General features: G+C 45.4%; 1 pseudogene; it reads left to right on the top strand.

The window, feature by feature from the left end:
* Positions 1-15,887: 15,887 nt before the first annotated feature.
* On the top strand, positions 15,888-21,201 carry LOC148508580 (interferon-induced protein with tetratricopeptide repeats 5-like; annotated as a pseudogene).
* Positions 21,202-27,128: the final 5,927 nt, after the last annotated feature.

Raw genomic sequence — 27,128 nt, 5'->3', positions numbered from 1 at the left:
CACACAGCAACAGCAGCAGCAACAGGTGTAGTCATCAAGGATCCTTCTGAGGAATCACAGAGAGGAGAGGAGTCAATCATGCTTCGAATAACAACATTGGATGCAGCAGGACTACTCCCGATGACGAATGAGGATGTTGATGATGCAGGTGTTGGTGGTGGAGATCGAAGGCGCTTGGATCCCACAGAAAGGGAGCAGGTAGGTGACACTGGACTTGTTACGTTTTGAGTTTTGGAACTTGGCAACATACACTTTGATATTTGATGAATGCACTCCAAGTGAATGTAACAAGGAGGAGGTTCCTAGGTGGTTTAGGTCCCTCCCTCTACTCACTTGCTTGGCAATGGTTACATATGGCTTGACAACTGTTGTCCGGATTGGGGTGGAAATAATTCCACACGTGAGGAGTTGTTTTTATTTGTCTTTTGCCTCGGCATGACAACAATGGGCTTTGGTTTTTTCAGTCCATGGGCAACAGTTGTTGCTTTTCTTACACAAAGGACATCCTCGGCATCAACATCCTCATCACCAACATCTTCATCATCATCATCATCATCCTTAGCGCCTTCAACTACCAAACTATCCTCCTCCTTCATGTGCAATTCCCCAGAAGCATCCTCACTGACTAAGTCTGCAAGATGTTGACTGCCCTTCCCCACATTTATAGAGGGCACACAAATGTTGGAACTTGGAGGATCCTCCAGTACACTAGTATTTAGGTCTGGCTCACACATGGCAACCGCGGTCACACTTGCACTCTCCTCTGAAATTTGTGATTTTGATTTCTCAGGGCACACAGTTGGTTTTTCCAGAGCTGTCTTACTCTTCTTAACAACTTTACATTTTTTAATGGTACCATCACCACTACTACTACAAGTAGAAGGGCTATCAGAACCAGCAGTCAACATAAATAAAGGCCAATGCCTTATTCTTTCCTTGCCACTTCGTGTACTGAATGGCATATTGTCAATTTTTTGTTTATCTAAAGGCAACTTGCCTTTCGATTTTTTTTTCTTTACTACAGTAAAAGTAGCTTTACCATATCCATGGCGTGACTTAAGCCCTTGGGGCATGGGCCTTCATAGAGGACAAGGAAGTTGACGGCCTTGCATTATCATGATGACTGCTGGTGGCAGCTACAACATGTGGTTCTTTGCCTTGCTCTCCTGTCATGTGACAGCCCTCCATATTTTCTGCGGTCTTGAAGCAGTGTCACAAGCACCAATAGTGTAGCCAAGGTGCGCTTACAAAACTCACAGACGTGCAGTCATGCGCACAAAAAAAAATATTAGACAAAAAAAGACACTATTCGTGTAAAAAAAAATTTGGGTCCAGAACTTGGGCCCAGTGCACAGATTGATGATGAGACTGGAGTCGGGCAGCACTAGGTTGCAACTTGCGTTGCTGGCTGTATCTTGTTCTTGTGCAGCTAAGCCTAAAACGCACACACACACACAGAAAATTATTAGATAAAAAAAAGACACTATTTGTTTTATTTTTTTTTCACGTCAAGAACTTGGGCCCAGAGCACAGACTGATGATGAGACTGGAGTTGGGCAGCACTAGGTTGCAACTTGCATTGATAGCTGTATCTTGTTCTTGTGCACAAACACACAGAAAAATATTAGACAAAAAAGATACTATTTGTTTTATTTGTTTTTCGCGTCCAGAACTTGGGCCCAGAGTACAGATTGATGACGACTGGAGTTGGGCAGCACTACTTTGCTACTTGCGGTGCTGGCTGTATCTTGTTCTTGTGCGGCTAAGCCTAACATGCACACACACACAGAAAAATATTAGACAAAAGAACACACTATTTGTTTTTGTTTTTTTTCGTGTCCAGGGCTTGGGCCCAGAGCACAGATTGATGACAACTGGAGTCGGGCAGCACTAGTTTGCATTGCTGTATCTTGTGCAGCTAAGCCTAACATGCACACACACACCAGAAAAATATTATACAAAAAAAGACACTATTCGTTTTATTTTTTTTTCGCGTTCAGAACTTGGGCCCAGAGCACATATTGATGACAACTGGAGTCGGGCAGCACTAGTTTGCATTGCTGTATCTTGTGCGGCTAAGCCTAACATGCACACACAGAAAAAAAATAAAAAGACTTTTTTTTTTTTTTTCTGGTCCAGAACTTGGGCCCAGATGGACGCAGAAGACAGCACAGAACCAGTCCAGATGGATCAACAACAGCACCAGCCCCAATGGACACAGCAGACAGCACAGCACCAGCCTAGATGGATTAGCACCAGCCCAGATGGACGCAGCAGACAGCACAGCACCAGCGCAGATGGATCAGCAACAGCCCCAGCCCAGATGGACACAGCAGACAGCACAGCAGTGACAACATCAGATGGATCAGCAGTGCACCAGCCCAGGACACAGCAGACAGCACAGCACCAGCACAGGTAAGTACCTCCCAGCCCTACACTACCCACCCTCCCTGCTCAGTCTCCACAGTCGGAGTGAAATGGCGGCTGCCTCGTGGTCCCTAACATATAGAGACGAAAGCTCGTGAGCCGCAAGATTTCATCTCTATGGTTTTGCCTCGGTTTGAGATCCGGGGTCGGCGGGGGAGCCGAGCGCACGTTCGGTTCTCACCCCAGATCTCAAAATTTGGGTAGGTTCGGATCTCTGAGATCCTAACCCGCTTATCTCTAATCCCTATATAACCTATTATTATTTATAATATTACCACTGTTAACAACAAAATCACAATTATAATACTGCATCACATAAGCAAAACAATAGGCCTTCAAAACTGGCATACTGTAGATTCCCTTTCATTTCTAGGATTTTGCTCAGCTTGCCCAGTTTCGTTTCCCAGTCTCTCCCTTGACTTAGCACAAACAATATCACATTACACTTTCATTACTTAGTACTGATTATAAAGCTGTAGTCCCAGGCAGCAAATTCTTGCAGGATTTCACAGTGAGGACTTATTGCAGAGCAGCAAATCAGAATGAGGTAATAAATGTGTCCTTATCTATTTTGTAATGACTTGTCTTTGCTTTATTATCATATTCATCCTTCTACCCCTAGAATTACTAATTTTATATAGACCTATGCAGGGGTGTAGGGAGGGCAGCTCCGGTGGAGCGCAAGCTCCAGGCCCGAAAAAGATATAGAGTGCACCGCAGGCCGACTCTGGTGCAGCTGCTACCACCCGTCCACCTGCGCCCCGCGGCTTGCAGCTTTCAGTGACAGCCTGAGCCACGTAGGCATCCTCCCTGTGTGCTCCCGACCAGAGTCGTGCATGTGACGTCGTGATGTCACACACACGTGCGGATGATGTCAGATGGGCGGAGACTGAGGAGTCTGGAGAGAGGAGCCGCCCGGGACAACTGCACCGACACAGAAAAAAATAGTATGTTTGCACACTTTGCATATAGGCTATATAGGCTTGATAATTTATGGGGGTGGTAACTGTTGGGTGCAATAATAAATATAAAGGATGGAGATCTGCTTCAATCAGTGAGGGGTGAGTAAACTCACTGTCAGTGGCAGTGGCTGCCACCCCCTCATTTATTGTAGGAGGTCCACATCTTGGTGTACATCTTCCATATCAGTGTGCCACTGATATATAATTAGCAGGTCACTGACTGATGGGTTTAATAATAAATATAAGGGATGTGGGCCTGCTACAATAAGTGAGTGCTGCCACAAATATCAGTCAAAAAAAATGCATGTACTATAAACGTTGTAAACTCTACGTTTATAGTACTTGCATTTTTTATGAACACTGTGTGTATATATATATATTAGGGGTGAGCGGGTTCGGATTTCTGAAATCCGAACCCCCCCGAGCCCCCCCGATCCGAGTCCGATCCGAGTCAGGCTCGACTTTTCCCGCCTGACTCGGATTCTGAAATCGAGGCAAAACGTCATCTTCCCGCCTTCCGAGTCTCGCGGGTTTTGGATCCTATATAAGGTACCCATGTCGGCGCCATTTTCTCACTCGGCTGTGGACAGTGAAGAGGGAGGGTGGGAGTTAGGGCTGTGTAGTGTAGTGTAGTGTAGTGCTGCTGTTGTCCACTACTTCAAAGTCCATAGGGGCTGGCTGTGTTGTGCTGTGCTGCTGTTGTTAATAGGGGCTGTGTCCACTACTTCAAAGTCCATAGGGGCTGGCTGGACTGTGTTGTGCAGTCAGTTCTCCATAGGGGCTGTGTCCACTCCAAAGTCCTGTGCAGTGTCCCAGTCCTAAAGAGGTGCTGTAGTGTTGTCCAGGGGGTGCTCTGTCCATCAGGGGTGCTCCCCCCAAGTGCTAAAAATATAATATATTTTCTGTGTTTGTGAATTGTGTGCGCAGTAGCCGCACGTGCATCAACAAAGTAGTGCCAAGCGTGCGCCTGTGTCATAAGTAAAGGGCCGGCTGGCTTGACCGTTAAGGGTGCTGTAACCCCCGAAAGTACACTCCAGTCCAAACCAAAAAAAAATTATTTTCTGTGTTTGTGAATTGTGTGCGCAGTAGCCGCACGTGCATCAACAAAGTAGTGCCAAGCGTGCGCCTGTGTCATAAGTAAAGGGCCGGCTGGCTTGACCGTTAAGGGTGCTGTAACCCCCGAAAGTACACTCCAGTCCAAACCAAAAAAAAAATTATTTTCTGTGTTTGTGAATTGTGTGCGCAGTAGCCGCACGTGCATCAACAAAGTAGTGCCAAGCGTGCACCTGTGTCATAAGTAAAGGGCCGGCTGGCTTGACCGTTAAGGGTGATGTAACCCCCGAAAGTACACTCCAGTCCAAACCAAAAAAAAAATTATTTTCTGTGTTTGTGAATTGTGTGCGCAGTAGCCGCACGTGCATCAACAAAGTAGTGCCAAGCGTGCACCTGTGTCATAAGTAAAGGGCCGGCTGGCTTGACCGTTAAAGGGTGCTGTAACCCCCAAAGTACACTCCAGTCCAAACCAAAAAAAAAATTATTTTCTGTGTTTGTGAATTGTGTGCGCAGTAGCCGCACGTGCATCAACAAAGTAGTGCCAAGCGTGCGCCTGTGTCATAAGTAAAGGGCCGGCTGGCTTGACCGTTAAAGGGTGCTGTAACCCCCGAAAGTACACTCCAGTCCAAACCAAAAAAAAATTATTTTCTGTGTTTGTGAATTGTGTGCGCAGTAGCCGCACGTGCATCAACAAAGTAGTGCCAAGCGTGCGCCTGTGTCATAAGTAAAGGGCCGGCTGGCTTGACCGTTAAGGGTGCTGTAACCCCCGAAAGTACACTCCAGTCCAAACCAAAAAAAAAATTATTTTCTGTGTTTGTGAATTGTGTGCGCAGTAGCCGCACGTGCATCAACAAAGTAGTGCCAAGCGTGCGCCTGTGTCATAAGTAAAGGGCCGGCTGGCTTGACCGTTAATGGGTGCTGTAACCCCCGAAAGTACACTCCAGTCCAAACCAAAAAAAAATTATTTTCTGTGTTTGTGAATTGTGTGCGCAGTAGCCGCACGTGCATCAACAAAGTAGTGCCAAGCGTGCGCCTGTGTCATAAGTAAAGGGCCGGCTGGCTTGACCGTTAAGGGTGCTGTAACCCCCGAAAGTACACTCCAGTCCAAACCAAAAAAAAAATTATTTTCTGTGTTTGTGAATTGTGTGCGCAGTAGCCGCACGTGCATCAACAAAGTAGTGCCAAGCGTGCGCCTGTGTCATAAGTAAAGGGCCGGCTGGCTTGACCGTTAAAGGGTGCTGTAACCCCCGAAAGTACACTCCAGTCCAAACCAAAAAAAAAATTATTTTGTGTGTTTGTGAATTGTGTGCGCAGTAGCCGCACGTGCATCAACAAAGTAGTGCCAAGCGTGCGCCTGTGTCATAAGTAAAGGGCCGGCTGGCTTGACCGTTAAAGGGTGCTGTAACCCCCGAAAGTACACTCCAGTCCAAACCAAAAAAAAATTATTTTCTGTGTTTGTGAATTGTGTGCGCAGTAGCCGCACGTGCATCAACAAAGTAGTGCCAAGCGTGCGCCTGTGTCATAAGTAAAGGGCCGGCTGGCTTGACCGTTAAGGGTGCTGTAACCCCCGAAAGTACACTCCAGTCCAAACCAAAAAAAAAATTATTTTCTGTGTTTGTGAATTGTGTGCGCAGTAGCCGCACGTGCATCAACAAAGTAGTGCCAAGCGTGCGCCTGTGTCATAAGTAAAGGGCCGGCTGGCTTGACCGTTAAAGGGTGCTGTAACCCCCGAAAGTACACTCCAGTCCAAACCAAAAAAAAATTATTTTCTGTGTTTGTGAATTGTGTGCGCAGTAGCCGCACGTGCATCAACAAAGTAGTGCCAAGCGTGCGCCTGTGTCATAAGTAAAGGGCCGGCTGGCTTGACCGTTAAAGGGTGCTGTAACCCACAAAGTACACTCCAGTCCAAACCCAAAAAAAAATTATTTTCTGTGTTTAGCCGCACGTATATATCAAATCGATATAACATAAATGGAGGACCAAACTTTCTCCGATAAAAATAAAATAGAGAAAGATCAAGAACCACTTCCTCCTAGTGCTGAAGCTGCTGCCACTAGTCATGACATAGACGATAACATGCCATCAACGTCGTCTGCCAAGGCCGATGCCCAATGTCATAGTAGAGGGCACATACAATCCCAAATGGCAAAGTTCAGGAAAATGACCTTGAAAAAGACATTTAAATCAGCTGAAGAGAAACGTAAACTTGCCAATATGCCATTTACGACACGGAGTGGCAAGGAACGGCTAAGGTCGATCCCTAGTATGTTCATGACTAGTGGTTCAGCTTCACATGACGATGGAAGCCCTCCTCCCACTAAAAAAATCAAAAGAGTTAAGCTGGCAAAAGCACAGCGAAGAACTGTGCTTTCTAAGAAGATATCACAAATCCCCAAGGAGAGTCCAAGTGTGGTGGTGGTTGCGATGCCTGACCTTCCCAGCACTGGACGGGAAGAGGTGGCTCTTTACACCATTTGCACGCCCCCTGCAAGTGCTGAAAGGAGCACCCACAGTCCACTTGCTGATATGCAAATTGAAGATGTCACTGTTGAAGTACAACAGGATGAGGATACTGGTGTAGCTGGCGCTGAGGAGGAAGTTGGCGAGGAGGATTCTGATGGTGATGTGGTTTGTTTAAATCAGGCTCCGGGGGAGACAGTTGTTGTCCGTGGGATGAAAAAGCCCATCACGGTCATGCCTGGGCAGAAGACCAAACATTCCACCTCTTTGGTCTGGCAATATTTCTATCCAAATCCGGACAACAACTGTCTTGCCATATGTACCATATGTAAAGGTGAAATAAGTAGGGGTAGGGACGTCAACCACCTAGGAACATCCTCCCTTATACGGCACCTGCAGCGCGTTCATAAAAAGTTACTGTCAAGTTCAGAAACTTTGGCTAAGACCGTAAGCAGTCCAGGGACACCTAAATCCCGTTGTCCTGTTGTATCCAAGCGCCTGCAAACCACACCGTCAACTCCCTCCTCGTCAATTTCCTCCTTAGTTAGGATCGGAAGTAGTCCTGCAGGCCATGTCACTGGCATGACTGACTCTCCTATCCGGGATTCCTCCGGAGGATCCTGCATTGCTACGCCTACTGCTGCCGCTGCTGCTGTTGCTGCTGCTGGGAGTCGTTCATCATCCCAGAGAGGAAGTAGGAACACCACTACTTTTACTAAACAATTGACCCTCCAACAGTCCTTAGCGAGGAGGATGAAGTACGACAGCAGTCATCCTGAAGCAAAACGTATAACTGAGGCCTTGACTGCTATGTTGGTGTTAGACGTGCGTCCGGTATCCGCCATTAGTGCAGTGGGATTTAGACAATTGATGGAGGTAGTGTGTCCCCGGTTCCAAATCCCGTCTAGATTCCACTTCACTAGGCAGGCGATACCGAGACTGTACAGAAACGTCAGAAAAAGTGTCCTCAGTGTCCTGAAAAATGCCGTTGTACACAATGTCCACTTAACCACGGACATGTGGACAAGTGGAACAGGGCAGACTAAGGAGTATATGACTGTGACAGCCCACTGGGTAGATGTATCACCTTACGCAGCAACAGCAGCAGCGTCACCAGTAGCAGCATCTCAGAAATGCCAGCTCGTTACAAGGCAGGCTACGCTGTGTATCACCGGTTTCAGTAAGAGGCACACCGCCGACAACCTCTTAGAGAAACTGAGGGAAATCATCGCCCAGTGGCTTACCCCACTTAGACTCTCCTGGGGATTTGTGATATCTGACAACGCCACCAATATTGTGCGGGCATTACATCTGGGCAAATTCCAGCACGTCCCATGTTTTGCTCACACAATAAACTTGGTGGTGCAGAATTTTCTGAAAAGCGACAGGGGCGTGCAGGAGACGCTTTGGGTGGCCCGAAAAATTTCTGGCCACTTTCGCCATTCAGCGACTGCGTGCCGAAGACTGGAGCGCCAGCAAACACTCTTGAACCTGCCCCGCCATCACCTGAAGCAAGAGGTTGTGACGCGGTGGAACTCAACCCTCTATATGCTTCAGAGGATGGAGGAGCAGCAAAAGGCCATACAAGCCTATACATCCACCTATGACATAGGCAAAGGAGGGGGTATGCACCTGACTCAAGCGCAGTGGAGAATGATTTCCGTGTTGTGCAAGGTTCTCCAGCCCTTCGAACTTGCCACACATGAAGTCAGTTCAGACACTGCCAGCTTGAGTCAGGTCATTCCCCTCATCAGGCTTTTGCAGAAGCAGCTGGAGAAAGTGAAGGAGGAGCTAAGACGGAGCGATTCCGCTCGGCATGTGGGACTTGTGGATGAAGCCCTTCATTCGCTTTGCCAGGATTCCAGGGTGGTCAATCTGTTGAAATCAGACCACTACGTTTTGGCCACCGTGCTCGATCCTAGGTTTAAAGCCTATGTGGTGTCTCTCTTTCCGGCCGACACAAGCCTGCAGAGGTGCAAAGACCTGCTGGTGAACACACTGTCAGCTGAAGCGGAACGTGACACGTCAACGGCTCCTTCTTCATTTTCTCCTGCAACTGGGGCTGCCAGGAAAAAACTTAGGTATCCTAAGCAACCCGCTGGCGGTGATGCAGGGCAGGCAGGACCAAGTTTGGACATCTGGTCCGGACTGAAGGACCTGGCAACAATTTCTGACATGTCTACTGTCACTGCATATGATACTGTCACCATTGACAGAATGGTGGAGGATTACATCGGTGACAGCATCCAAGTAGGCATGGCAGACAGTCCATACCTGTACTGGCAGGAAAAAGAGGCAATTTGGAGGCCCCTGTACAAACTGGCTCTATTTTACCTGAGTTGCCCCCCCTCCAGTGTGTACTCCGAAAGAGTGTTTAGTGCAGCCGGGAACCTTGTCAGCGAAAGGCGTAGGAGGTTGCTTCCACAGAATGTGGAGAAGATGATGTTCATCAAAATGAATTATCAGCTCTTCCAGGGAGACCAGCCTCCAGAAGGTACAGAGGGACCTGTGGTGGTGGATTCAAGTGGGGACGAGTTAATACTTTGTGAGGATGAGGATGTACACACTGAAGAGGGTGAGGAATCGGTGGATGAGGAGGATGAGGATGACATCTTGCCTCCATAGAGCCAGTTTGTGCAGGGACACATTAATTGCCAGCTTGTTTTGTGGGGGCCCAAACGAACCAATCATTTCAGCCACAGTTGTGTGGCAGACCCTGGCGCTGAAATGATTGGTTTGTTAAAGTGTGCATGTCCTGTTTATACAACATAAGGGTGGGTGGGAGGGCCCAAGGACAATTCCATCTTGCACCTCTTTTTTTTCTTTGCATTATGTACAGTTTGGGGCCTAGTTTTTCAAACTGCCATCCTGTCTGCCACTGCAGTTTCACGCCTAGATGGGTCACGTGTTTGTGCCGCCCACTCGTGTCGCTTAGCATAGTCATCCAGCTACCTCGGTGCAACGTTTTGGACATAAAAACACTATTGTGAGGTGTGAGGTGTTCAGAATAGACTGGAAATGAGTGGAAATTAAGGTTATTGAGGTTAATAATAGCATAGGAGCAGAAAAACCTACAAATTCTGTGATTTTAGCTGTTTTTATGCTTTTTTAAAAAAAAATACAGATCCAAAACACAAAACCCAGAACCCAAAACACGGAAGGGTGGTTTTGGCAAAACCAATCCAGATCCAAAACACGAAGAAAGATCCAGATCCAAAACCAAAACACAAAACACGAAAAGTGGCCGGTGCACACCCCTAGTTTCTATATCTGTCCCAGATTCATGTCTTATGTCTTGTAAAACCCCCAGGAGAAATCTGTTGGATAAAGCAGACTATAAATGTCGGCTTCTGTGAAAAGCCAGAATGGGTCCTGGGGGTGTGGATGTGAGGAGAGGGAGGGCTCAATCCACAGGCCACTCCGGGTGTTGGGCCTTTCAGCCTGGTAGCAGGTCATTAGGGCTTGCACCTGGAAATGGTTGTGATAAGTTAGGTTTGTTTTAGCTGAGTGTCTCATACCTGGGAGAGCAGGCCACAGGTTAACTTGCTCTGAGACACTGTTGGCTACAAACCAGAAGGACGTGGATTTATTTAGTGTTCTGTGAGTGAGGGAACTTACTGTCTAGTTAGTGCCCAGCCGGGCTAGGGTTTGTTTTATGGTATGTTTCTTTGAATATTGATATTGCACAAAAAAAACTGGTGCCGACCAGCTTGCACAAAAATCCACAACTGGTGTGCTATTTCCAGGCTGCTGTGTGTAAGGAGGTACCCCAGGAGAGGGACCCCCTACCCCGACCATATCACAATATATATATATATATATATATATATATATAATAAGGGTAAAGGTGGCAGGCGGCACTCAAACAGTTAATCAAGAATGACACGGAGTCTCCTTAAGTCTAGTCAACGTTTCAATTCCAATCACAGAATTTTAATCAGGACATAAGATACAGACAATACATTCACTTACCTATATGGTAAGTTTTTAAACTTTTGTTATTTTTTGTCACTTAGCAACCGGACTCCCACTGATGACGTCGGCCCCGCCGCGACTGGTTGCCGGACGGTGCTGACGGGCGTCAATGTGCGAGGTCCTTTCAGCACTTCACTTTGGGTACTTGGTGGAGGGTATATAGGTAAGTGAATGTATTGTCTGTATTTTATGTCCTGATGAAAATTCTGTGATTGGAATTGAAACGTTGACTAGACTTACGGAGACTCCATGTCATTCTTGATTAACTGTTTGAGTGCTGCCTGCCACCTTTATCATTATTATATTTTAAAACTGAGGAAGGCACCTTCAACCGTTGTGCTATCTGTTATAGGTGCTAGTGCCAAGTATCTGGACTGATATATATATATATATAAATATGTTATTTTATTTATACAGCGCACGTATATTCCACAGCGCCTTATAGAGAATATTGTATATACATTTATTTTTTGTCAAGATCTATTTAACCTACCAGTATATTTTTTAATTGTGGGAGGAAACCAGAGTACCTGGAGAACAAGCACTGGGAGAACATACAAACTCCACACGGTTAGTGTGGTGGGAGTAATCGAATACAAGACCTCAGTGCTGTGAGGCAGTAATGCTAACCATTACATCATCCATGCTGCATGGGTGGTGCAATATGTATCTAATTTGGGGGAGTCATGCCATGTTTATTACCCATCCATATCGTGTTGCAGATTTTCATTTAAATGCCCCCTCTATATGCTAAAGAAAACTTGAAGGGACAGCAATAGCGATAACTACTATTCCTGCAAGCTAGATCCTGGCTACATCGGAAGAATCTTTCACATTTGTGAAAGACTCTTCTGGGGGAATTTGATACTGCACATGGGCTTTTCAAATATAACTTGCGCATACATGTTGGCGACACTCCCGATTCAGTACAGGGGAGGGTGGGAGCTGAAACATACCCTTGCTCCAGGCACCATGGCACCTAGCTACACCTCTGGACCTATAGACAAAGTTATACAGTGCATGAAATAACATATACTGTAGATACAAATCTAGTCAGAGATGGAGTGACCCATAGGGGTACTGGGGAATCCCCCTCTGCCCGCCCTCTCCTTCAGCAGTCAGGTTCTGCATTGTCATTCTATTAAAGAGTTGATTACATTGTGGTGCAATTGGAATAGCATTGTAGTTCTGCATTCATTCACTAACGTACAATTGAGTCATCCCAGTGGTTAGAGCCTAGTTCTAGATAGTTGATTTTTTTTCCCCCAGTGGCATCTATTTCACCCTTTATTAGACCTAATGCAGTTCTCACTGAGTTTTAGACACTGGCCGGCCAGCAGAGCCTTAACTAGACATTTTGGTGCCCTGTGCCACAAATTGTGTTTTTATCCCCCCACCTCCCCACCCCTTCACCAATTTACTTAGAACGGACATTAGGTGTGCACCTTCCAAAAATAGGGCATGGCTTTGTGGAGGAAGTAGAGTGGCCCACTCACATACTTTCTCATCTTATTTAAATGAGGACACAATATGAATCCTTTATTGAAAGATATTATGTTCTCCCTGGTTTGTAAGTATACTGTATATTAAATGGTTGCCTGGGGTTTGTTGAAACACTTGCCTTCCTGGACCGCACATAGGAAACTTAGAAGGGAAACCTATCCGCGCAGTGCTGATGAAGGCGTGCACATAAAAAAAAATCTGCACCCGGCATCAGGGAGACTGCTAGACCTCTCAGGAAATCAATGAGATCACTTCTATTTCAGGGAATCTCTCTGACAGTCAGGGAGAGTAGGCAAGTATGAATACAGTACACAGTTTATCTTATAGAGCTTATGTTATTAAAACACATTCCAGAAATGTAGAAAAATGAGCATAATGACACTATGATCACCAGCTAATCCTCCTTCCTTTGAGCTGTATAAAGAGCTGTATAAATAACCTATTATTATTTATAATATTGCCTCTGTTGACAACAAAATCATAATTCTAATACTGCCTTCTACACAAACTGTAAGCAAAACAATAGGCCTTCAAAACTGTCATAGATTCTCTGTCATTTCGAAGGTTTTTGCTTAGCTTGCCCATTTTTGTTTCCGAATCTCTCCCTTGACTTAGCACAAACGATATCACATTAAACTTTCTCTTTAATATTGATTCTAAGGGGTAAATTTACTAAGAATCGTGTCTTGTCGAGATTGCCCGAGTAGAAACTTGATTTGCTTTGCTGAAACTTGGGTGATTTTTGCCTAATGAAACTCTCAATTTACCAAGAATCAGGATTTGCTGAAATTGTGTTCTCCAATGGTGTACAGTATGTGATCGAGATTTCTCTGCTGTGAGCCTGACCGCAGCCAAACTCACCCGAACAAGCAGCCTGCACATATAAGTGAGAAATGTGCATGCTGCTTGTGTGTTTAAAAAATAAATAAATGGTTAATTAAAAAGGGGATTCCCCCCCAAAGAGCATAACCAGACTCAGGCTTCAGAGACAGTCCTGGTTCTAAAAATATGGGGGAAACAATGAATAGGATTGCCTAGTATTTTTGGAACCAGCACTGGGCTTCCCAGAGCAGTCCTGGTTTTGAAAATAGGGGGAAAAAATGCGTGGGGTTCCCCCAATTTTTAAAACCAGCCTGCTGGCACGTATAGTTCCACAGAATGCCAAATGGAAGGCATGCTGGCACCTGTAGGTCTCCACTGTAAGAAAACAATAGTAGTTAGATCTAGTTCGACACTAGGTACCCCTGCACCCACCGGCCAGGGGTGCAGGAAGGAGTCTCTCCTCTACTGAGCACCCCAGGCTTACGCTAAAGCCCGGGGCTCTTCCCTGCACCCCTGGCCGGTGGGTGCAGGGGTAATAGTGTGAATAGATTAATACTATTGTTTTTTACAGTGGAACTACAGGTGCCAGCATGCCTTCCATTTGGCATTTGTGGAACTATACGTGCCAGCAGGCTGGTTTTAAAAATAGGGGGAACCCCACACCCTTCTTTTCCCCCCTATTTTTAAAACCAGGACTGACTCTGGAAGCCCAGTGCTGGTTCCAAAAATATGGGGGAACTTTACTCATTTTATTCCCCATATTTTAGAACCTGGACTGTCTCAGGAACCCAGGTCTGGTTATGCTTTTTTTGGGGGGGAAACCCTACTTAATTTTTTTAACATTACCCTTTAGACAATAATTACAGGCAGAAACATACACAGATCACACTGATGTGTGTAAGTTTCTGCCAAACTTGCAGGGGTACAGGAGAAATCCCCAGTGGGTCTCACTGCCCATCGCCTCCTTCAGCAGTCAGGTTCCTCACTGTACACTCAAATTATACATTGTCACTATATTAGAGAGATAATTACCTGGTGGAGCAATTGGAATGGCATTGTAGTTCTGCATTCATTCACTAACCTACAATTAAGTCATCCCAGTGGTTAGAGTCTAGCCCTAGATAGTTGATTTTTTTCCCCCAGTGGCAAGTATTTAGAATTTTACTAGACCTAATGAAGTTCTCACTGAGATTTAGACACTGACCGGTCAGCAGAGCCCGTAATTAGACATTTTGGTGCCCTGTGCCACAAATTGTGTTGGTGCACCCCCACATCCCCACCCATTCCCCAATTTACTTAGAAGGGACATTAGGCATGCACCATCCAAAAATAGGGCATGGCTTTGTGGAGGAAGTGGAGTGGCCCTTTCACATACTTTCTCACAGGAATCATTTATTGAAATATATTATGTGCTCCCTGGAAATGTTTGCTTGGGTTTGTTGAAACAACTGTCTTCCTGGACCTCACATATTAGACAGATAATTGCTGCAAACAAGAATTTGGTGGAAATACAAGCTGAATGTTATTATGAGGGGTGTGTTGTTGTTTAATGACCTGGATGTCTGTCAGATCTCAAATTATCCTCCAAGTAGGGGGGTGAGAAGCCACAGCATGCACTTATTGTATGAAAACATCCCCCCTTTCCCCCCATCCCCCTGCCCTGGACAGTCAGGGCATTCTGGATTTCTTGTCCTACTTCTGGTGACTTTGGCAGCGCTGTACAAATCACCAGGAAAAGTGGCCATGTTCCTGGAGACCTGTGCATATGCAGTAGACTCTGGCACAGTTAGAGAGAAGGTGGCCCATGCAGAGACTGCACACAGGCTCCCTTCTCTCTTAATATGACCCTTGGGAGAACAGAACACACAACCTTTGCACAAATAGGGCATTGATTAGAATCAAACCCATGACCCAAATGCTGTTAGGTGGCATTGCTAACCACTGTGCCACTGTGCTTTACTTAAAATGTAAGACAGACAGAACAAAACAGCAATATGTGTATCTTATGACCCTTTGGATTTAAAAATTGGGATAAATTATACAAGTCTAAAAAAACTCTAATTTAGGCCACTACTGCTCTCAACCTGCCACTGCTAACTGCTCAGTTTAAATGGAATGGGATTGAAATGCCGGCAGCTGTTTAGCCGGTTCAAATCCCGACAGCAGATGCCCGACAGGAGGAGATCCCAACTGGGAAAGGAAAGTATCCTAACCCTCGCCTGTCCCCCCCTAACCTTAACCCTCCCTTAGTGGTGCCTAACAGTAACCTCCCTCCCTAGTGCCTAACCCTAACCTCCCACTAGGGGTGCCTAAACCTAACCCCCCTTCCCCACACCTCAAACTTAACTCTCCCTGGGGGGGGTGCCTAACCCTAACATCCCCCCAGTGGTGCCTAACCCTAACCCTCTCCCCTAGGGGAGCCTAACCCTATTCTCCCCCCCTAAACCTAACCCCGCTAGAGACCGTAATGCTAACCCTCCCCCCCCGCACGGCTAACGCTACGGGTCCCCGTACTTCCCATCATTCGAGCTGATGTCCTCTGCGTTTTCGTGTCAGGATTAACATAGGCGTCGGTATTTCGACACCTATGTTAAATTTCATGCCGAGTTTCCACTGTTGGGATTGAGATCGGCGGCCATGCGCCGCTGGTTTCATATCTACATCACAATTTAAACACCCACCACAATGCATTCCCCTCTGAAATCCATATTAGATTTTCCCAAACATTGTTTTTACTGCAGATTAAGGCCTCACCGGGCCCCAGGGTAAGATTTACAGATTTGGGGACCACCCTCTTACAATTCCCATTCATAGACAATATAGTTTTTTGTTCTTTAAAAAAATTGTCCTTTAGTATTTGCATCTTCAGTGAGGAATCTCTGATGGGTAGTGCCTCCAAACCCTGTTAATGCAATTACATGTCTCTTTTTTTCCTCCTTAGTGACATATTAAAGAATTCTTTAAAGAAACATTTGTTGAAGGTACAGTGCTATTTTACATGGGATCTGCTTGAGGAAGAAGTGTACATTGACAAAGTAGAAAAAAGGCTTTCTAAACAGATTCAATTTTTAACTCGTGAACATAAATACCGGCTATCCTGGCTTATATAAATCACCTGAAAGACAACTATGAGGAAGCCACAGCCTATTTACAAAAAGCTGAGGAACAAATCCAAGAGATTTCTGCAGACAACGTACATGCCAGAAAGGCAATAATTTACGATAATTATGCCTTGATGTTCTACCACAGAGACCATTTCATTAAAGGCTACACTTATGTTAAAAAGGTGCAAGAAATCTGTAAACAACTTGAGTCTCTCCCAAGACAGAATATTCTGATGTTTGAGATCTACAGAGAGCAGGGATTTTCTCTGTTAACATTCAATGGAAGACACAGTGAAAGAGCGAGAGATTGTTTTGAAAAAGCTCTAGAGCTGGATCCAGAAAATCCGGAGCTGTATTCAAGCTATGCCATTGCCGTGTGCAAACTAGAAGGCAGCAACTGCCTAAAGAACCAGTTGATGAATCTTACTAAGAATCGTGTCTTGTCGAGATTGCCCGAGTAGAAACTTGATTTGCTTTGCTGAAACTTGGGTGATTTTTCCCTAATGAAACTCTCAATTTACCAAGAATCAGGATTTGCTGAAATTGTGTTTTCCAATGGTGTACAGTATGTGATCGAGATTTCTCTGCTGTGAGCCTGACCGCAGCCAAACTCACCCGAACAAGCAGCCTGCACATATAAGTGAGAAATGTGCATGCTGCTTGTGTGTTTAAAAAATAAATAAATGGTTAATTAAAAAGGGGATTCCCCCCCAAAGAGCATAACCAGACTCAGGCTTCAGAGACAGTCCTGGTTCTAAAAATATGGGGGAAACAATGAATAGGATTGCCTAGTATTTTTGGAACCAGCACTGGGCTCCCAGAGCCAGTCCTGGTTTTGAAAATAGGGGAAAAAATGCGTGGGGTTCCCCCAATTTTTAAAACCATCACCGGACTCAAATCTAGCAGGGGTGTAATGCTACAGCTAGGGGAACCTTTCACCGGGTCTCCCCGGCCAAAGCATTAACACCCCAAGCTTGTCAGCACAAACTGAGGATCTTAGAGGAGGTGGGAACCCCCCAATAAAGGAGTCTCTCCTCTACTGAGCACCCCAGGCTTACGCTAAAGCCCGGGGCTCTTCCCTGCACCCCTGGCCGGTGGGTGCAGGGGTAATAGTGTGAATAGATTAATACTATTGTTTTTTACAGTGGAACTACAGGTGCCAGCATGCCTTCCATTTGGCATTTGTGGAACTATAAGTGCCAGCAGGCTGGTTTTAAAAATAGGGGGAACCCCACACCCTTCTTTTCCCCCTATTTTTAAAACCAGGACTGACTCTGGAAGCCCAGTGCTGGTTCCAAAAATATGGGGGAACTTTACTCATTTTATTCCCCATATTTTTAGAACCTGGACTGTCTCAGGAACCCAGGTCTGGTTATGCTTTTTTTGGGGGGGAAACCCTACTTAATTTTTTTAACATTACCCTTTAGACAATAATTACAGGAAGAAACATACACAGATCACACTGATGTGTGTAGGTTTCTGCCATACTTGCAGGGGTACAGGAGAAATCCCCAGTGGGTCTCACTGCCCATCGCCTCCTTCAGCAGTCAGGTTCCTCACTGTACACTCAAATTATACATTGTCACTATATTAGAGAGATAATTACCTGGTGGAGCAATTGGAATGGCATTGTAGTTCTGCATTCATTCACTAACCTACAATGAAGTCATCCCAGTGGCTAGAGTCTAACCCTAGATAGTTGATTTTTTTCCCCCAGTGGCAAGTATTTAGAATTTTACTAGACCTAATGAAGTTCTCACTGAGATTTAGACACTGACCGGTCAGCAGAGCCCGTAATTAGACATTTTGGTGCCCTGTGCCACAAATTGTGTTGGTGCACCCCCACATCCCCACCCATTCCCCAATTTACTTAGAAGGGACATTAGGCATGCACCATCCAAAAATAGGGCATGGCTTTGTGGAGGAGGTGGAGTGGCACTTTCTCACAGGAATCATTTATTGAAATATATTATGTGCTCCCTGGAAATGTTTGCTTGGGTTTGTTGAAACAACTGTCTTTCTGGACCTCACATATTAGACAGATAATTGCTGCAAACAAGAATTTGGTGGAAATACAAGCTGAATGTTATTATGAGGGGTGTGTTGTTGTTTAATGACCTGGATGTCTGTCAGATCTCAAATTATCCTCCAAGTAGGGGGGTGAGAAGCCACAGCATGCACTTATTGTATGAAAACATCCCCCCTTTCCCCCCATCCCCCTGCCCTGGACAGTCAGGGCATTCTGGATTTCTTGTCCTACTTCTGGTGACTTTGGCAGCGCTGTACAAATCACCAGGAAAATGGAGTGGCGGCCATGTTCCTGGAGACCTGTGCATATGCAGTAGACTCTGGCACAGTTAGAGAGAAGGTGGCCCATGCAGAGACTGCACACAGGCTCCCTTCTCTCTTAATATGACCCTTGGGAGAACAGAACACACAACCTTTGCACAAATAGGGCATTGATTAGAATCAAACCCATGACCCAAATGCTGTTAGGTGGCATTGCTAACCACTGTGCCACTGTGCTTTACTTAAAATGTAAGACAGACAGAACAAAACAGCAATGTGTGTATCTTATGACCCTTTGGATTTAAAAATTGGGATAAATTATACAAGTCTAAAAAAACTCTAATTTAGGCCACTACTGCTCTCAACCTGCCACTGCTAACTGCTCAGTTTAAATGGAATGGGATTGAAATGCCGGCAGCTGTTTAGCCGGTTCAAATCCCGACAGCAGATGCCCGACAGGAGGAGATCCCAACTGGGAAAGGAAAGTATCCTAACCCTCGCCTGTCCCCCCCTAACCTTAACCCACCCTTAGTGGTGCCTAACAGTAACCTCCCTCCCTAGTGCCTAACCCTAACCTCCCACTAGGGGTGCCTAAACCTAACCCCCCTTCCCCACACCTCAAACTTAACTCTCCCTGGGGGGGTGCCTAACCCTAACATCCCCCCAGTGGTGCCTAACCCTAACCCTCTCCCCTAGGGGTGCCTAACCCTAATCTCCCCCCCTAAACCTAACCCTGCTAGAGACCGTAATGCTAACCCTCCCCCCCGCACGGCTAACGCTACGGGTCCCCGTACTTCCCATCATTCGAGCTGATGTCCTCTGCGTTTTCGTGTCAGGATTAACATAGGCGTCGGTATTTCGACACCTATGTTAAATTTCATGCCGAGTTTCCACTGTTGGGATTGAGATCGGCGGCCATGCGCCGCTGGTTTCATATCTACATCACAATTTAAACACCCACCCCAATGCATTCCCCTCTGAAATCCATATTAGATTTTCCCAAACATTGTTTTTAGTGCAGATTAAGGCCTCACCGGGCCCCAGGGTAAGATACAGATTTGGGGACCACCCTCTTACAATTCCCATTCATAGACAATATAGTTTTTTGTTCTTTAAAAAAATTGTCCTTTAGTATTTGCATCTTCAGTGAGGAATCTCTGATGGGTAGTGCCTCCAAACCCTGTTAATGCAATTACATGTCTCTTTTTTTTCCTCCTTAGTGACATATTAAAGAATTCTTTAAAGAAACATTTGTTGAAGGTACAGTGCTATTTTACATGGGATCTGCTTGAGGAAGAAGTGTACATTGACAAAGTAGAAAAAAGGCTTTCTAAACAGATTCAATTTTTAACTCGTGAACATAAATACCGGCTATCCTGGCTTATATAAATCACCTGAAAGACAACTATGAGGAAGCCACAGCCTATTTACAAAAAGCTGAGGAACAAATCCAAGAGATTTCTGCAGACAACGTACATGCCAGAAAGGCAATAATTTACGATAATTATGCCTTGATGTTCTACCACAGAGACCATTTCATTAAAGGCTACACTTATGTTAAAAAGGTGCAAGAAATCTGTAAACAACTTGAGTCTCTCCCAAGACAGAATATTCTGATGTTTGAGATCTACAGAGAGCAGGGATTTTCTCTGTTAACATTCAATGGAAGACACAGTGAAAGAGCGAGAGATTGTTTTGAAAAAGCTCTAGAGCTGGATCCAGAAAATCCGGAGCTGTATTCAAGCTATGCCATTGCCGTGTGCAAACTAGAAGGCAGCAACTGCCTAAAGAAACCAGTTGATGAATCTTTTCCGCTTTTGAAACATGCGGCACAATTTAACCCGAATGATACAGTGGTCAAGGTTCTCCTTGGATTCAAATATCAAGATTTAAATAACTCCACAGAAGGATTGTTACTAATAGAGGAGGCTCTGCGAAGAACACCAGAATTTCCATATTTACTTAGCTATGAGGCAAAATTTTACAGGAGAGAAAGAATGATTGATGAAGCCATAATGGTCCTCAGTGAAGCAGTACGTTTAAACCCTACATCTAGTCATCTTAATCACCAGCTCGCCATCTGTTACAAAAATAAGATCATTGCCCTAAAGCAAAGTGCACAAAAAGCAAAGTTAAATTTTCAGTCCACAAGGAAATATACGTAGGAAATTACTGAAGCAGTTTCTTGTGCCACGTTTCATTTGGAAAAGGCTGTGGGCAATAAAGAAACATTTGTGAGTGCATACATTGCGCTAGCGAGCATGTACGGGATGGCGCATCAGTACAAAAAAGCAGAACAAACATATCACAAAGTTCTCAACATGGACAATTTCACACAGGAAGAGAAACAGGAGCTTCATTTGAATTGAGCAAACCATGAAAAATATAGAAGAGATTGCCAGACTGAAGCAATAAAGCATTACAAAACAGTCATAAATATAAAAAGTCCAACAGTTTATAGAGGATATGCTATAGAAGAATGCAAGACCCTTGCTGAAGAAATGATCACCAGAAACCAATTAGATAATACTGGGTTTAATTTGCTGGACTTTATCCATGAACAAGATGAAAAGAATCTGGCTGAGGGGCCTATTCATCAAACCTAAACTTTCTCTGGAGGTAATTAGGTTTAGAATTCGCATGGAGTTCTACCTAATTACCAGAGGAATTCATCATTCCTCCTCTCCATAACTATCTATTTCGAAAAGCTGTCATTTTTGCGATGACAGCTTTTCAGGAAATAGACAGTTATCCCTCTCTACACTAACTTACCGCAGCTGGAAACAGTGCTGCACATGCGCTGTTAAATTTGTTAACCCAGCGCATGCGCAGCACTACTTACAGCTGCGGTAATTTTGTGTGTGTCCCCCTTCCCCCTCCGCTCACCTTCCCCCCCTCCCCCATCCGCTCACCTCCCCCCCTGTCCCCGACTTACCTGCTCACGCAGCAGCTTCAGGCTCCGTCTACTATGCTGTCATGTGTGCTCCCAGCAGAACTCAGTAGTTTAGAAAAAAAAAAAAAATTTTTTCTAAACTTTATTGTGTTCTGCTGGGAGAACACATGACAGCATAGCAGACGGAGCCACAGGACCGTCCAGAGCGCCGGAGGGAGACACCGGGGGACCTGCCCAGCTGGAAGCAGGTAAGTGTTACCTACGATGCGCCACCTCACAGTAACACCATCAAATTCCGAAAATACATAATTTTTGGAATTTGATGAATAGCCTAATTTCCATATCCCCATACTAATGTATGGGAAGTGTGAAAATGAACACAGGGGGACTTAGCAAGGAGATATCAGTGATATCTCCTGTGCTAAGTATCTTCATGAATACTAAAATAACGTTAATTAAGGAAAATGTCCTTAAAAACATTATTTTAGTGTTGATGAATAGGCCCCTGAATCTGGATGTTATTCAAAAGTCCTCCAACATGAGCCAGATACTGAGACATAATAATTATGTTCTCCTGAACCTATAAATTAAGATCAACAGATAACTTTCATATCTACAGTTTTGAACGTTGTGATATTTTTCACAATTTTGGTCATACATTGTAAACTCCCCATTGCAATCTCCTCACATTCATTTACAAAGCCCTCTATCTTCTCCCGCTGACATCTCCAACTGCATCTCTCTCCACACTCACGCTGGCCCACTTCTCTCTACGAACGACTGGTGCCTCTCCTCCCAAACCAGCTGATTACCTCCTCCCCCTCCCATGACAATCCGAGCTGCAGCCCACTACTGGAACTCTCTCCCTCACACTATCAGACTCAACACCTTATCCCAAAGCTTCAAATGGGCTTTCAAGACCCACTTCTTTTCCAAAGTATTTTGGTTCTCATCCTCAATCACTGCTCTCCTCACTCACTGTCTCATCCCCCTGTGTCACTTCTGTTTGCCTGTCCCTCCCCTATTGATTATAATCTCTCTCAAGCACGATCCTCTACCCTCATGTGCTTTTCCTTCCCTGACTTATATCATAATCTTCTCCCCATTATCAACAGCAAAACTAAACCTTTGGACACGTCCAGCACTGCTTTTGTGGGCATTTGACTACAAATGCTGCAACGTGTATATCATACTTGCCGACAATCAGTTCCCTCCTTCCGGGAGAGAGCTTATTGTCGGCTAACAGCAGGGGCGTGCCCAGCCATGACGGCACATTTGGGGGCGGAGCCGCATGATTGCGTCATCGTGGCCCCGCCCCCGTTATTTTCGGCATTGTGAGGCATGGGGCGGAGCCACAATGACGCGATTCAGTGCGAATCGCGTCACTGGGCCCCCCCACTGCGGGGGTTTGATATTAACTCTGCGGGGGGTAGGGAGGGATGCCTGCTTCCTGGAGGCTTGCCTGCCTTTCCGGGGGGCCTGGAGCAGCACCCGAAAATTGGGATGCTCCCGGCCAAATCGGGAGGGTAGGCAAGCCTGGTGTATATAGCTTGTATCCTATGTACTGGAATGTTTTTTGTACTGTAAGTCTTTTGCATTATTTTTGTATGTTTGCAATGTTTTCTATCTATGAACTTTATAAGGTGCTGCAGACCCCATGTGGCGCCATATAAATAGAGATTAATAAAATAAATATTATTTATTATTATTATTATTATTATTGTTATTATTATATTCATATTAATGTACTACCATCACAATCTAATTACACATGCAATTGGCTTTGCTACATAAATAGCCTGCTTTACAAATACTACATATCTGCCTTTTTTAACATATACTTGTGTCATAGTCAATATTTCAAAATAAACACTACCTCCATTAACAAGGTAGCATTCATTTATAGTATATTGCAAAAAGGATAAATATATCCATATACATTCAAAGCTGTAGTAATTAATATGTAAATAAAGGTAGTTATAATGTAAATGTATTTCCTGCTAATTTTCAGAATTCTCAAAGAAAATTCACCTTATACAGTATAAACATTGACATCGTTTGCATCATTTTATTATTCTATTATTTGTTCCTTCTCGTATCAGTTGTTTTTTTTATTCCTGTCAAAGTAATTATACACAGTTGCTGTGATATTTGTATTATGGGCCTGATTCAGAGATGGACGCAGCACCGCAGTAACTGCACCTTTGGATGCAACTACTGTGCTAAACTATGGTAATGCTGTAAGAGGCATCTGGTGTAAATAGGCGCCTCCTGCTGGCTTATGTGATCCGCAGCTGACGATGCAGCATCGGATCACTCTGCGTGACCATTAGTCATCTGAGAAACCTTTAGTCATTGAAGCTACGTAAAAGGACGCAGACACTAGTTTCAATATGCACAGAAAACAGAGCCAACACCCCCCACACACATTTTCTTAGATGTTGCCTGACACCACCACCGCTCTACCCCCAAACGGCCACAGCATGACAATCCTGCTGCGGCATTCGGGCACTGCGAGCGAGCATACACAGTACAGATCTTCAAACATCCCAATTGTATGCAAACCCAATCTGAATCAGACCCTATGTCTGTAGACATTTATAAGGGGAGGTTGTCGGCATCCCGGTAGATGGTATGTTGACGTTCAACATACCGGTGCCAGAATCCCGACAGCAGTCGGGATCTCGGCTCCAGATTCCCGACTGCCGGCATCCCGAAGGTAAGTATCAGGGGTTAGGGAGAGGGTTAGGTTTAGGGTTAAGAGTTAGGGTTAGGCACCAGGGGGAGGTAAAGGCTGTGGAGGGGAGGGTTAGAAGTTAGTGTTAGGGAACTTACCTACTGGTGTTGGGATTCTGATTGGGAGGATGCTGCTGTCTGTATTCTGACCGTCAGCATACCGACCGCTGGGATCCCGTACCCATCCCTTATTAGTATATTATCCTAGTTTTAGGATTTTCATTACATTTTAGTAATGTCCTTACATGAAAAAAAACGATGTTAGTTACTAGAAAGTGGGGACCCCAAAATAAATGGGGTCTTCTCTCATCCCAAACTGACAACCACCTGTGGACAAAGGTGTAAGATTGCCCAATGCCTCCATACTACCCTCCATAGTTGAGTGTGATAACATTAATTCACAGTGGGGAGAGATTTGTCAAAGCTTGCAGAGGGATAAAGAGTAGAGGGATAAAGTACTAACCAATCAGATTCTAACTGTAATTTTACAGGCTTTGATTGAAAGATGACAGGAGTTAATTGGTTGGTTCTTTATCTCTGTCCACTTTATCTCTCTCCAAGCTTTCATAAATGTGACATGGCAGTTAGGAGCTGATTGATTGGTACTTTATCTCCATTCACTCTATCTCCATCCAAGGTTTAGTAAAAGACCCCAGAGTCTCTATTGCCCTGCTGTTGAACCATCTCTTTAGCAGACTGCCTTCTGCTCCACAAACACATGCTCTTTAAGCATAGGATGGAATTGCAAAGCTGCACACAGGCAGCTTTGCAATTCAGTCCTTGCAATTATGTCAGCAGGAGGCATCATGCCTCCTGCATGCATTACTTATTCGAGCTGTGTCCAAGGATGCAGCACTGGTTAATCTTCGATCACAATGGCCGGCTGAGTGACCCATGGGTCGCGCAAGTCAGCCGCTGCAAATACAATAAAGAGTCCTGGAAATCTCTGTCAGCCAACGGAGATCCTAGCTCCTTCCCTCCCCCCCAACCTCCATTTTGGGAAACAGAGGCCATTGCCAACTTGATGCCCCCTCCCGCCCACAAACTGCAGCAGACTGTCATTCACTGACAGTCACTGTCGTTCTGCGTGTGATCGCGCAGAACCCATACTGCACATGCTCAGTACAAGTCTGGTTTCTGTACAGATTCCCAACCATCGGGAAACTGGGATCAGCAGTGCACTAGCATGCACTGCTAAATAAGGCCCTGTTTCTATTAACTGTGCAATAGTGTGCCTGTGAAATTATGTTTCTGCAGCTATATTCTTAACTTTATATTTAGCACAAAGATGCATGCAATGCAAACATGCGCCTATTAACTCGAAATATGTGCGCATACACAATGTGACAAATTTTAGGTAAGTCACCTTTTTTACTTGTCCTCAAATATACGTTATGTGCAATTGTTTGATAAATTGAAAGCAAACACAGAAAAGAATGAATCACCTAAACAAATCCCCCCAAAAGTACTCACTGTAAACACCAAACATAATAAAAAAAACACTTTATTTAATCAATAATCCAAAAAAAACATAAAGGCATAAATGCAAATAAAATAGCGGAACAATACAACTTAAAATCATTAACCAATCAATCACACTCCGCATATAGTGCCTGATAGAGAGAAGAACGCATGATGATATTTTCTCAGTTGAGCGATTATCAGTGGTCTGTGCATGTGTATCATACCTGCCAACTTTCTGGCTGCTCCTTCCGGGAGGGAGCAGCCAGATCGGCAGGACGGGGGTGTGTGGCCGGCACAAGGGGGAGTGGCCGGGCGGGTGACATCACTTGTGGGCGTGTCGGGGGTGGGGGTCACGCAAACACGTCAGTTTGGCCCCGCCCCCGCTACACAATGCCGATAAAATAGGCATTGTGAAGCAGGGGGCGGGGCCAAAATGACGCAAATCGTGTCACTGCCTCCCCCGCTGTGGGGGTTGCAGGGGTTATTGCGGGTGGGATAAGAGGGGTGGGCAGCAGCCGGGAGAATTGCCTGCCTTCCCAGGAGGTCGGGAGCGGCGCCTGATTTTCGGGAGGCTCCCGACCAAATCGGGAGGGTAGGCAAGTGTGATGTGTATGAGCTGCACTGCACATTTATCAAGTTTCTCTACTGACGGCGGTCACAGCAAGTATTGGCCCACAGTGTGAGTGGCGGTCAGTTAGGGTTTGGGGGAGGCAACAGGAGAGTGGCAGCTCAAACACAGGCATGTCCAACTGTTTTGGGGACATGTCACAAACTGTATTTGCGATCCCATACATTGAAATAATGGCTCTGGCATCTCAGTTCAAGTGGCCATTCTGCATGATTATAGGGTTACTCAGATCGTCCATTATCTGATGAGTGTGCCATGGATGTGGCTGAGAGGTTCGGGGCTGGACACTGATTTGGACCCCCTTTGTTTCCCATCGTTTGGTGGACAGTTTTTGGTTGGCTGTAAAACCGACCATTAGTAAATCTGCGGATTTGGGTGCCTGTGAACACAATGCAAATATTTACACAGTTAAGCAATCATTGGCTGACTGCACATGTGTTGCGATCGTATTGCACATGTGCCAAGCAGGGCATTTCAAGAGAGGAAGGGGCCCATGTGCAGTCTCCATCATGGACACCCTCCTCTCAGTCCGGCAGTCGGCAGCACACTGAGCGCAGTACCGCACTGACAGACTATGGGCACTAGAGTGTGCCCAGAGTCTATAGTGCATGCGCAGGTCACTGGGAAAATGGCTGCGGAGGCCATTTTCCCTGTACTGAGCATGTGCATAATTATGGGGAAATGCCCATTTTCCAGGCATTTTGAAAGCACTGACACCGGCGCCGATGTGTGACTCTGGAGACGGAAGTATAAAATGAGTGCAAGGTGTGCGGTGCAGGCCCCCCTGGGTGCACCGCAAATCCTGCACCCAT

The sequence above is a fragment of the Taudactylus pleione genome, unplaced genomic scaffold (genome assembly GCF_031769625.1).
Source record: "Taudactylus pleione unplaced genomic scaffold, aTauple2 ptg000354l, whole genome shotgun sequence".
NCBI lineage: Eukaryota > Metazoa > Chordata > Amphibia > Anura > Myobatrachidae > Taudactylus > Taudactylus pleione.
Note: the sequence above shows the minus strand (reverse complement) of the source record. Positions and strands in the feature narration are given on the sequence as shown.